General features: G+C 40.2%; 1 protein-coding gene across 5 annotated transcripts in view; it reads right to left on the reverse strand.

The window, feature by feature from the left end:
- BCKDHB (branched chain keto acid dehydrogenase E1 subunit beta) overlaps nucleotides 1–12,726 on the reverse strand; it is a 263,556-nt gene that overhangs the window by 180,602 nt on the left and 70,228 nt on the right.

Here is a 12,726-nt window from a genome sequence, read left to right on the forward strand (position 1 = left end):
AAGGACTTTAGGTAAAAACTAAGAAAACCTTAATAAAGTTGGGGCTTTAGTCAGTATTCATGTATCAACGTTGGTTCATTCACACAGTACCAAGTGTACCGTACTAACATAAGGTTAATTACAGGGGAAATTGAGAGTTCCCTTGTGGCACAGTGGGTTAAAGATCCAGCATTGTCGCTGTTGTGGGGCGTGTTTGATCCTTCGCTCACAAACTTCTGTATGCTGCAGGTGCAGCCAAAAAAAAGTAAAAGAGGAAACTGAGTGTGGGGTGTATGGGAACACTGTAGTATCTTCATACATTTTATGTAAATCTAAAACTATTCTAAAAAATGAAGTTTAAAAAAATTTTAGTATGTCTACTAAAACTTGACTGGACTGTACTAAGTTCTCAGACAAGTTTTCTATCAAGGAGCAAATAAATGCATAGGTGTTTGAAAAACAGGGGCGGGGGGAAAGCAGGGGCCCCTTTTTAAGTATATTTTATTTTTGCATCTTGCAAAATGAACATTTCATCAATCATGGCCGCTGACAACATCTTAATTTTCAAAGCTGAATCCTGCAGACCTCAAAGAGATAAACTGAACTGGATGTACCAGGCCCAAAGGAAGAATAAATGGCTGGTATTCCAGAGAAAATCATTTCGTGATGTTCATGATGTCTCTCTCTGCCCAGTCAAGTGCAAATAACATAGAATCGACTGAATTTAAGAGGTAATAGGAAGATGAATTTTTAAGTGAAACAGAGTAGGATGTTGATGGAATTAGCCAGTTATGCTGGGAAGGCCTCTTGATTCCTTTGTGCAACAGTCTAACAATGGAAGTGTGCAGAAAAAAAGGTTGTTCCCTTTTGTTCCTTCTCCACATGGTTTTTTTTTTAATTATCATTGTTATATGAGCTTTTTTTTTTTAATTCAAAGAGCACAGAAGAGTAAAATAAAAGATTCCCTCTGCTCCCCAGTCAGCCCTTCCAACTCCACTGCCCAGAAGTAATGAATACCAACAATTTCTGTGGTGTCTCCAGTGGACAGCTCTCACTCTTTCTGTTGTCCGGACCTCTTAATTATCTACAGTCCTTTGTCAAAAGGCAGGACCCTTGGTCTACTATAGAAGTCAAGTCCACACATTCACTTTCCCAGCTTCCTGGGCAGCTAGAACACAAAACGTGGACTCTGCCAAACAAATGCGACCACCCATGCCAGACTCTGAATGGGAAGCTGATGACACAGAGGACTAGCAAGTATCCAGAATCCATTTCAGAATACTGGTACCAGTGGAGGTCGATCCAGCATCCAAGCTCAGTGGTACCAAATGATTCAGACACACAGTTCTAGGTCCAGTGACAGCTGCTGGGCATCTTTGCAACACTAGTGATGCCAAGAAACTGTGGCATAAGCCTGGTTCTTAGGCACTCCAGAGACCTCTGAGCTATTCACGATCCTTCAGTTAATCTCTTCTGCTAATATTGGCTAGGTGATCTCATCCCTTGAAAACTAACTGATTCACAATCTTTCTGATATTTATAATAGTTCAATATGCACAGATAGTTGACCCTTGAACAACGTGGAGGTGAGGGGCATAAACATCCATGCAAATATCTGAGTATAACTTACAGCTGGCCCTCTGCATCCTAGATTCCACATCTGCAGATTCAGCCAACTGTGGACCACAGTACCACATAGCACTTAACTACTGAGAACAGTTCACATACAATTGGACCTGTGCAGTTCAAATCCATGTTGTTCAAGGGTCAACTACATGTGACATATGTAAATCTTATTTCCACAAATAGAATCATACTGTACTCCCTCTGTAGAAACCTTCTTCAACCTCCTTTCACCACTTAGCAATATAACTTAGTTACGTTTTCATATCAAAGTATAGTTTTGGAAATCCTAGTTTAAGTAAAAACTATCAAATTTAATGGTGCTGTTATCAGTGATAGGCAGGAAATTTTTATTCCTTGTAATTTTGGGTATTCCCAATCCAATGACTTTTCTATAACCAGTGCCAGAGAGATAAGTTTTAAATTACCAATATATTTAAGTACATAGATAAATAGAGATAAATAAATTTTAAAAATAGTAAGACCTATAAAACCACCTTTATGGGTAAACCTCAATGCAGATGACAACTGAGCTAACAAACCCAAGGCATGTACAAGCATTTAAAGCATATTTTTAAAGTTTTTGTGTAGCACACAAGATATGTTGTCAGATACCTTCAACACTCTAAACCAGGGGTGAGCAAATCGAAACTTTTGTAAACAATGTTTTATTGGCACCAATCATGTCCATTTATTTACATATAATCTATGGCTGTTTCTGCTGAGTGGTTGCAAGAGGCAGTGTGGCCTAGGAGCCTAAGATACTCACTATCAAACCCTTTACAGAAAATGTTTCCCAGAAGTTCCCTGATGGTCTAGTGGTTAGGAATTGGAACTTTCACCACTGGGGCCCGAGTTTAATTCCTGGTCTGAGAACTGAGATTCTACATAAGCTGCTGTACACTGTGGCCGAGAGAGAGGGAGAGAGAGAGAGAGAGAGAGAGAGAGAGAAGGGAAGGGAAGGGAAGGGAAGGGAAGGGAAGGGAAGGGAAGGGAAGGGAAGGAAGGAAGGAAGGAAGGAAGGAAGGAAGAAAGGAAGGAAATGAAATGAAAATAGGAGTTGCTGCTGTGGTACAACAGGATCAGTGGCATCTCTGGAGCACTGGGGTGCAGGCTCAATCCCTGGCCAAGCACAGCAGTAGGTTAAGGATCCGGCATTGCTGCAGCTTCTGCACAGGTCGCAACTATGGCAACGCTTCTGATCCCTAGCCCGGGAACTCCATGAGCCTCAGGATGGCTGGAGAAGGGAAGGGAAGGGAAAAGAGAAGAGAAGGTTTCCCAACTTTAATTCTAAACAGTGCTTTCAGAGGTTAATTCCAGCCTATGCATGGATGGCTTAAATGCAGTATTAGATGGATGCATGGACCAACAGAAATATGGACAGATAGACAAAGGAACAAACAAACAGGGAGACAGCCATATTCAACTAAAATAACACATTTTACTTAGCAGTTCTCAGCTGCTAAACCAAAATGATGGTCAGGAACAATGCTGATAACATCTGGCAAGCATGCCAAAGGTAGCATGCAGGCTCTTTGCCACCACCGTCTTCTTTCCCCAGGCAGCAAGATCTGCATGCCAAAAGCCAAGGCTTGAAGCCAGTACACACTCTGCCTTGCTAGTGAGTTGGTGGCCGGCATTCAAGATTTCTGTCCTTCCTGCCTTGTAAATCAGTTGCCAACTGGTGATTAGCAAATCCCTGGAACACACGACTCTAAGGGCTGGCACATCAAATGAAATGGGCTGGCGTTGCGAACCACCTCCTCTGAAGAACTGCCAGTGTGTGACTAACTGCTTCATGGTATTCAATAAATTACCCAGAATAATAAGACCTCCTCATTACTTTAACAATTAATTAAGGGACAGAGGGGAAACAAAGATTTGTCTTCCATTGAGGAAAAAAAAAAATCATGCCAATAAAGAGTCTTATATTAAATTAAAAACAATCAGGAGTTCCTATGGTGGCTCAGAAGGTTAAGAACTCAACATTGTGTCTGTGAGGATGTGGGTTTGATTCCTGGCCTCACTCAGTGGGTTAAGGATCTGGCATTGCCATAAGCCGTGGCATAGGTTGTAGTTGTGGCTCAGAACCCATGTTGTCGTGGCTGTGGCATAGGCCTCAGCTACAGCTCCAATTCAGTCCCTAGCCTGGGAACTTCCATATACTGCAAGTGCAGCCATAAAAAGAAGAAAAAATAAATAAAAAATAAAATAAAAATAAGAGTACAGTTTTATGGATTAAACCTAAACTTAAGACCAGAAACCATAACACTTCTAGAAGAGAACACAGGCAAAACATTCTTTGCCATAAATCAGAACAATGTTTTTGGTATCTGTCTCCTCAGACAAAAGAAACAAAAGCAAAAATAAAAAAAAAAAAAATGCGGAGTTCCCGTCGTGGCGCAGTGGTTAACGAATCCGTCTAGGAACCATGAGGTTGCGGGTTCGGTCCCTGCCCTTGCTCAGTGGGTTAACGATCCGGCGTTGCCGTGAGCTGTGGTGTAGGTTGCAGACGCGGCTCGGATCCCGCGTTGCTGTGGCTCTGGCGTAGGCCGGTGGCTACAGCTCTGATTCGACCCCTAGCCTGGGAACCTCCATATGCTGCGGGAGCGGCCCAAGAAATAGCAACAACAACAACAACAACAACAAAAATAATAAATAAAAAAAAAAATAAAATTCACCTTTAAAAAAAAAAAATGCCATCTGATTAAACTTAAAAGTTTTTGCACAGCTCAGGAAACGGTTGAAAAAATGAAAAGACAAGTTACTAAATGGAAGAAAATATTGACAAATGATATGACCAATAAGGGGTTAATATTTAAAATAAACATATAGCTCAAATAACTCAATAACCAAAAAAATACCCAGACAACTGATTAAAAATTGGGCAGAAGACCTACAGTCATTTAAAAAAAAAAAAAAAATAGGCACATGAAAAAATATTCACCATCAATAGTCATCAGAGAAATGCAAATCAAAACCATAATGAGATATTACCTCATACCTGTCAGAATGGCTGTCATTAAAAAGAACATAAATAACAAACATTGGCAAGGATGTGGAAAAAAGGGAACCCCCCTACACTGTTGATGGGAATGTAAAGTGGTGCAGCCACTGTGGAAAACAGTATGGAGGTTTGTAAAAAAACTAAAAATAGATCTACCATATGACTTAGCAATTGCATTCCTGGGTAAATATCCAGAAAAACCAAAAATACTAACTCAAAACGATACATGCAACTCAATGTTCACAGGAGCATTACTAAAAATAGTCAAGGTATAGAAGCAACCTAAGTGTCCATCAACATATGAATGGATTAAAAAAAGCTGTGATATATAGATATAGATATATTTATATAAAAGCAGGAAAAGGAGTTAGAACATGAATCTCAGGAACAAAAGGGCCCCCTATGCAATCATTGTGCAGATTCCTGTATTCATAGCAGTGGGACTATCGGTATCACTTCATGTTACCACCTGCTGATTATATTTCGATTTTAGCACTAATGAGCATCCCACAGAGAATCTCTTCAGCATCAGAGACTTTGACAAAAATGTGTGGCTTTTTTAAAAAGAGGGAGTTTTCTAAGGCAAAAATTTTTAAAAAAGATGGAATTTTTTTCTCAAATATCAGACAGGATAGATTTTTTTTTTAAGGGCCGCACATGCGGCATATGGAAGTTCTCAGACCAGGGATTGAATGAGATCTGCAACTGCAGCCTATACGACAGCCACAGGAACAGCAGAACCGAACCGTGTCTATGACCTACACCACAGCTTGTGGCAACAACAGGTCCTTAACCCACTGAGCGAGGCCAGAGATCAAATCTGAATCCTCATGGATACCAGTCAATTCTTAACCTGCTGAGCCACAATGGAAACTCCTGGACAGTATAGGTTTTTAAATGTATACTGTATGAGTTTTCTGGTGGCTCGGTAAGTTAAGGATCCGGTGTTGTTACTGCTGTAGCTCAAGTCACTGCTGTAGCACAGGTTCAATCCCTGGCCCAGGAACTTTCACATGCCATAGGTGAGACCCCAAAGAAAAGATTCCAGACTATGAAATTGAAAGAGGCAGTTCCCATCCTCCTAGGGAAGCACACACTCAACTGGGAGTGGAAAAACATGGAAAAAGATGATCAGCAAACAAAAACTGATACAGCAGTGAGGACAAACTGTTCTAGGCAGACAGAGGAAAACAGCAGCCTGACTGTAAGATCGAAGCAGCTTCATCTCCATCAAGGGGACAGCTGATGGGAGTCATAAGTTCTTGGCACAAGAGAAAAATAAAGGATGGATTTCAGGTAGAAAGAAAAGGTGTGTACAAAGAAATGGAGGTGTGAAATGTGTGTGTAGGTGTGTATACACACCTACAAACACATGTAAATACCAATTTACGTGATGTTTAAGGTAAAGGTGAATACTGAAACCTTTGAATTACATTCCCAAGCCCCTAGGAACAACTCCCCAGTGCCTTCTGATTTAATACATTAATAACTCATGTAGAAAGAATCAGCAAGAGAATAATAACTCACTCTTAATGATGTTGGACAAAGTATTATTTCAGAAGAAATAGGGTCACTTCTCTGCTCTGGCGCTAATTTACAGTAATGCTCGTTTCCTCAGAGATGGGAAGCTCGGTTGGGCTTTACCATGGGGCATTATACATGATGCTATGTTAAAGCATAAACGTTCTTTTCAAAAAAGAAAGTAGAGTTCCCATTGTGGCTCAGCAGAAACGAATCCAACTAGTATCCATGGATCCCTTGCCCCGCTCAATGGATTAAGGATCCACATTGCTGTGGCTGTGGTGTAGGCCGGCAGCTGTGGCTCAAATTCAAGCCCTGGCCTGGGAACTTCCATATGCCGCAGGAATAGCCCTAAAAAGCAAAAAGAAAAAAAGTATATTTCTACAATCCATTACTTCATGCTACCTGATGTCTCCGCACCTGAGAAAAATGCTCTCATATGCCAGAAATGACAGTCAGATGGTGGCCAAGGGAATCCACACACACCCAAGGGCCCAGTCCCACCCCTGCCTCTGCATCTAATCTGATGTCTGACAAGGCATCATATGACATCTGTGCCCAGTCTCCCACCTATAAACTGTGGAAAGCAGCCAAATCCTAGGAAAGGAATGAGGACACATTAAATTCATGGCAGCCAATGTTCTTTCAGTCCTTAGGAAGAAAACAGCTTTACAATTTCAAATAAGTCAGCAGTACAGTCATTAAGAGTGGAAAATTTTAACTAAAAAATTAAAAAAAAAAAAAAAGACTGGAAAGTTTTGGAGTTCTCTTGTGGCACAGCAGGTTAAGGATCCAATGTTGTCACTACAGCAGCTTGGGTCACTGCTGTGGTACGGGTCTGATTCCAGGCCCAGGAACATCCATATGCCATGAGCGCAGCCAAAAAGAAAAAAAGAAAAAAAGGACAAGAAAGCCTTCATTCCAGGAATGTTAATCTTATTTCTATTATCATCTGCTGTATAAAACTGATATTAACTATAAATTAATCTCTCTATATGACAGGTGTCCTTTTTCTGAATAAGTACTCTCAGATTTGAGGTTATTAATTATGCTCATAATTTTTTGGTAATTTTCACTATTCCATTAATAGTTACCTATAATGCTGGTGTTAGGAATAAGAATACATGAACAAAGGAACTAAGAGCAATTTCGTCTAGTAATCACTTTAAAATTACTCTCCAAATACCACTGCACCCCATCTTCCCCTGTCCTCTGCCCCTCAAATCACTGAAGATGTAAACATTAACAGTCTAAGCTAGAAAGTCAGTATAGGAGTTCCCATCACAGCGCAGCACAAACGAATCCAACTAGGAACCATGAGGTTTCAGGTTCGATCCCCAGCCTTGCTCAGTGGGTTTAGGATCCGGCATTGCAGTGAGCTGTGGTGTAGGGTGAAGACTCGGCTCAGATCTGACGTTGCTGTGGTTCTGGCGTAGGCTGGTGGCTACAACTCCGATTAGATCCCTAGCCTGGGAACTTCCATATGCCACAGGTGTGGCCCTGAAAAGATAAAAAAGACCAAAAAAAAAAAAAAAGTCAATATACTGTTACAATATTTCTCTATTAATCTGTATTGATCAATATACCTGTGATAATATTAGTATAATATTACTATATAATTAGAAGGTAAAATTACGTTTCCATAAATAAAAGAGTAAGTGCGAAACTCTGGTATTCTATTCTTGAAGCCATGTTGGTTATTGGGAACAGGTGTGGACAGGATAAATGGAAGGACACCAGAGAAGTGTCCTGGGAGCCACAGCGGTTCAGGGATCACAATTACATGATAATGGAGGCCTTACGGAAAACAGGACTGTAGAAAAGTGAGAGAGCAGGTGAACTGGGGCAAACAGAGGAAAACCACGAAAAAAAGGTAGATCCTTAGGGGTCTGGGATTGGCCTAGGCACACTATTGCATATGGAATGGAAGGTCCACAGACCTACTCTGTAGCACAGGGAGCTCTACCCCATAGTCTGTGCTCATCTATATGGGGAAACAATCTGATTAAAAAAAAAATGGATGTTTGTATATGTGCAACTGAATCACTCTGTTGTACAGCAGAAACAATCACAACATTGTAAATCAATTAAACCTCAATAAAACTTTACAAAAAAGACAGATCCTGAAAAATGAATATAATTAGATGCACAAAGACAAAAAGCTGGCATGCTGCAGATATATATGTATGACTGGGTCACCTTCCTGCACAACAGAAATTGGCACAACATTGTAAATCAACTATACTTTAATTAAAAAATAATTTTTAGGAGTTCCCATTGTGGCTCAGTGGAAACAAATCTGTCTAGTATCCATGAGGGCACAGGTTCGATCCCTGGCCTCACTCAGTGGGTTAAGGATCTGGCAGTGCCATGAGCTGCAGTTAGGTCACAGATGTGGCTCAGATGCTGCATTGCGTGGCTGTAGTGTAGGCCGGCAGCTGTAGCTCTGATTCAACCCCTAGCCTGGGAACCTCCATATGTCACGACGGCGGCCCTAAAAAGGAAAATAAAATAAAAGATAAAAAAATAAAAAATAATTTTTTAAAAAAAGCTGGCATTCTAAGTATTAGGGCACCTTCTATGAGCAACAGCAAAGTTAAAAATGAGGAAGTGAGAACACCACATGTCACGTGACATGATGCCCTGACCAGGTACCGCATTGCTAGCACGGTGTTCTTGACAAATACGTGCATAACCTGAATTTAATCATGAAGAAACAGGCAAAGTGACTGAAGGGCATTCTACAAGACAGCAGACCAAACGCATAGATCATGACAGACAAAAAGACAAAGAAGAGTTCCTGCTGTAGTGAAGTGTGTTAAGAATCCTACTGCAGCAGCCTGGGTTGCTGCTGTGGTGCAGGTTCAATCCTGGATCTAGATCTCCCATTTGCCACAACCATTAAAAAAAAAAAAAAAAAAAGAGTCCCCTTTGTAGCTCAGCAGTTAACAAACCCAACTAAGATCCATGAGGATGCGTGTTTGATCCCTGGCCATGCTCAGTGGGTTAAGGATCCGGCGTTGCCGTGAACTGTGGTGTAGGTCGAAGATGCGGTTCAGATTCTGAGTTTTTGTGGCTGTGGCTCCAATTCCACCCCTATGCTATGCTACAGGTGCAGCCCTAAAAAGCAAAAAAAAAAAAAAAAAAAAAAAAAAAAGACAACTGTCTGACCAAAATAAAGGAGACTAAAAAGAGATAACAAGACTGGATTCTGATCTAGAAAAGAACGAAGCGGGACTAACAATGAAATTGGAAATTCTGTGTGTAGAGGAGTTCACAGTACTGTGTTTGATCATTACTGCTGTGGTTATACACCAGGTTAAAATCTGGGGAAGCTAAGAGAGGAGGACAAAAGAAATCTCTGTACAATTTTTGAAACCTTTCTTTTTGAACGTATTTCCAAATGAAACATCTAACAAAATTTTTAATGTTAAAATTTTCAAAAGGAGCTCTGGCCCACCATAGCAAGTCTTGCACAGATTTGGGGAAAAATAAGAGTGGAAACAACAGGCAGGTACACCAAATTAGACAGGTCCCTGAAAGTCAACTATAGGAAACAGCTTACATAATCCATGAGAGAGGCACTGAAAATTGACAGTGTCTTGTAAAACAGGCTCTGTGTTTGGAAGTGTTAATATAAGTTGAGAAAATGAGGGTACTAATAAAGCTACCCAACTGTGAAAGTAAGAAAGAAAGGAAGGAAGGAAGGAAGGAAAGGGAGAAAGAAGGAAGTAGAATTTTTATTTTATTCTTATCGAAAGCAAAAAGCTATTCTTAATCAGACTTGGATATTATATATCACCTTTATATATACATCATAACAAAATATAAGCAAAATAAAGCTATTTCTAAGCTATTTCTAAAGCTTACTTTCAGAATCCAATTTTTCACACTCACCCTTTGACTTAAAATCATCAGTGTATGTATTCTCTACAGAATATCATTTTCCGTATCATGAAACACATCAGTGGTACAGCACTTTTTAAATGAATCCATTAAAAATTTTAAAGATAGGTATTAGGCTTTCAAGCTAGCTCAATATTATTTGTTTTTGTTTTGTTTTGTTTTGGCCATAGTGTACAGTGGTTTGATGTGGGATCTCAGTTCCCAGACAGGGATTGAACTTAGGTCACTGTGGTGAAAGTGCCAAATCCTTGCCACTAGACCACCAGGGAACTCCAAGCTAGCTCAACATTAGAAACAGCCTGGTTTTGGAGTTCCCACTGTGGCTCAGCAGTAATGAACCCAACTAATATCCATGAGGATGCGGGTTCAATCCTGGCCTCGCACAGTGGGTTAAGGATCCGGCATTGCCATGAGCTGTGGTATAGGTCACAGACATGGCTTGGATCAGCATTGCTGTGGCTGTGGCATAGGGCAGCAGCTGTAGCTCCGATTCAACCTCTAGCCTAAGAACTTTCATATGCCGTGGGTGCAGCCCTAAAAAGACAAAAAAAGAAAAAGGGAAAGAAAGAAACAGCCTGGTTTTGATTCCTGCTTCCAATGCCCATGGAATTATGATTCTCCACTTTCTCAACCCTTCTACTCACCAAAACCACTTAGAACCTCATTGTTAAAAGAGTAATTCTCCAGCATCTCTGACTTCTATTCTAAACTAGGGATACCCATTCTGTTAGCACTGGGATTGATGATTTGGATATCTGTGCATGATTAGGTAACAGTGACCACTGGATAAGATGACTGCAAGATACCACTGATTTTAAGCCCCATTCCTATTTCAGAGATGTTAAAATGTGAGAGATAATAGACATCTTGGAATCAATAAAATATAGTACCTTGTATTGAGTAGATGACTTTAAAACATTAAGGTATTATTAGCGATAGATTCTACACCACTTTTTTGGTATGTAAAGTTTCCATAAATATATTACCCATGAGGAGCTACCATTCCCAGTAAACCCCAAACATTAGTTCTTGTCCACTGACTTCCTAAATACAGAGAATGGATAGAAAAAAAAAATCACTGGAGCATAGCAACAAAAGACAGTATTGCTAAGATATAAGAAAACTGTATATGGACTGATATAGCTATTAGAATGCAAAATTCATCATTGCACATGTAACAGTGAACAATAACTACTGACTTTCTATATCAGGATCCAATCAGGAAAACAAACTTCTCTAGAAGAATTTAATTCAGGCAATCTGTTATAAAGATACAGGAAGGGCTGGTGTGGCAAATGGCAAGATAATACAACTCAGAGATCAGGAAGCAGATATCACCTATGGGCTGGACCCATTCACCCACAGGAGCCACCGATGGTGCTGGTACGAACATGCACCGCTGCTGAGCAGGACGGTCCTGTAAAAGGCCCATCAAGACTCTTGGCATCAATGTGACAGAACAGAGTCTCATCAAAGCCACAACCAGAGGTGCCTCCAAAATCACAAAGGCCTCCCTCCTTTCCACCTTCAAACCACCTTCTAAATGACTGCACATACAGTCCACTGACAGACTCCTGCTGGAACTCAGATTGCCAGAACCTCAAGGAAATACAGCTTACTAACTTCCAACTCCTTTCCAACCACTACAGAGGAGACCAAGAAGGGCAAGTGCAGAGACAAGAGCCAAGTGACAGATACGACACGGATTTACCTTATAAATAGCATTTAAGAGGAAAAAAAGTCACCATTGATGAGAAATAAAGGAAACCCCAATAATAACCAAAAAGGCTAATATTTATGGAGCCCTTTCTATATACCAGATACTGTTTCAAGCCTTTTTTTTTTTTTTTTTTATGGCATATGGAAGTTCCAGGCCGGGGATTGAATATGAGCTGCAGCTGCAACCTATGCCACAGCTTCAGCAATGTCAGTTCCTTTAACCCACAGCCCCAAGACATTGATGGAACTACCACCTCTGCTGCTCCCAAGTGGCTACAGTCTGTTTCTTAACCCACTGCACCACAGTAGGAACTCCTGTTTTAAGCATCTTAAAAGTATCACTTAATTTCATCCTCAGAACTCAAACGTGATTGATATTAAATTTACCCCAATTCTACAGATAAGGAAACTGAGACGGAAGAGATACTAAGTAGCTTGGTAGAGTTACAAGATAGTAAATGGTAACTCTGGGGTCCAAGCTCATAATTACTATGCTATATTGCGCAAAAATCTGCCCAAGGTAGGTTTCAGCAGAAATGTTAAAAATTAAACACATGTCAAGTTTGATCTTTGTCATAAACCTTAAAAATCAATAGCAGCAACTGCATATTTTAAGGGAGGGGATATTATGTTTACCACATTTTGTAAAAACTGACAAACATAATCCTAATAAAGAATCGCTATTTTTCCTGAGACCAATCAAGCATTAGATCTAGAATTTTCTCACTCACTTGCAGCAATTCACTCCCATTTTTTCAAATTTATACATGAAATGGCTTTTTATTCCACAATGCAAGTATTCTCTTAAATCTCCATATATATTCACCCAAGATCTGCCTCTGTGTAGTGTTATATCTAAATCCTCTGTTAGAAATCTATATTTCTCTTTTACTTAAATTCCTTTATATCAAATCATGGATTAAAATTACCAAATTACTAAGGATGCTGGGCATCCTTATGCAGCCAGAAAC

Source organism: Sus scrofa, chromosome 1 (genome assembly GCF_054392235.1).
Source record: "Sus scrofa isolate SSC_HxYL_T2T_F1_AM1 chromosome 1, Sscrofa_HxYL_maternal_Yorkshire_Landrace_v2.0, whole genome shotgun sequence".
NCBI classification, from domain to species: Eukaryota; Metazoa; Chordata; class Mammalia; order Artiodactyla; family Suidae; genus Sus; species Sus scrofa.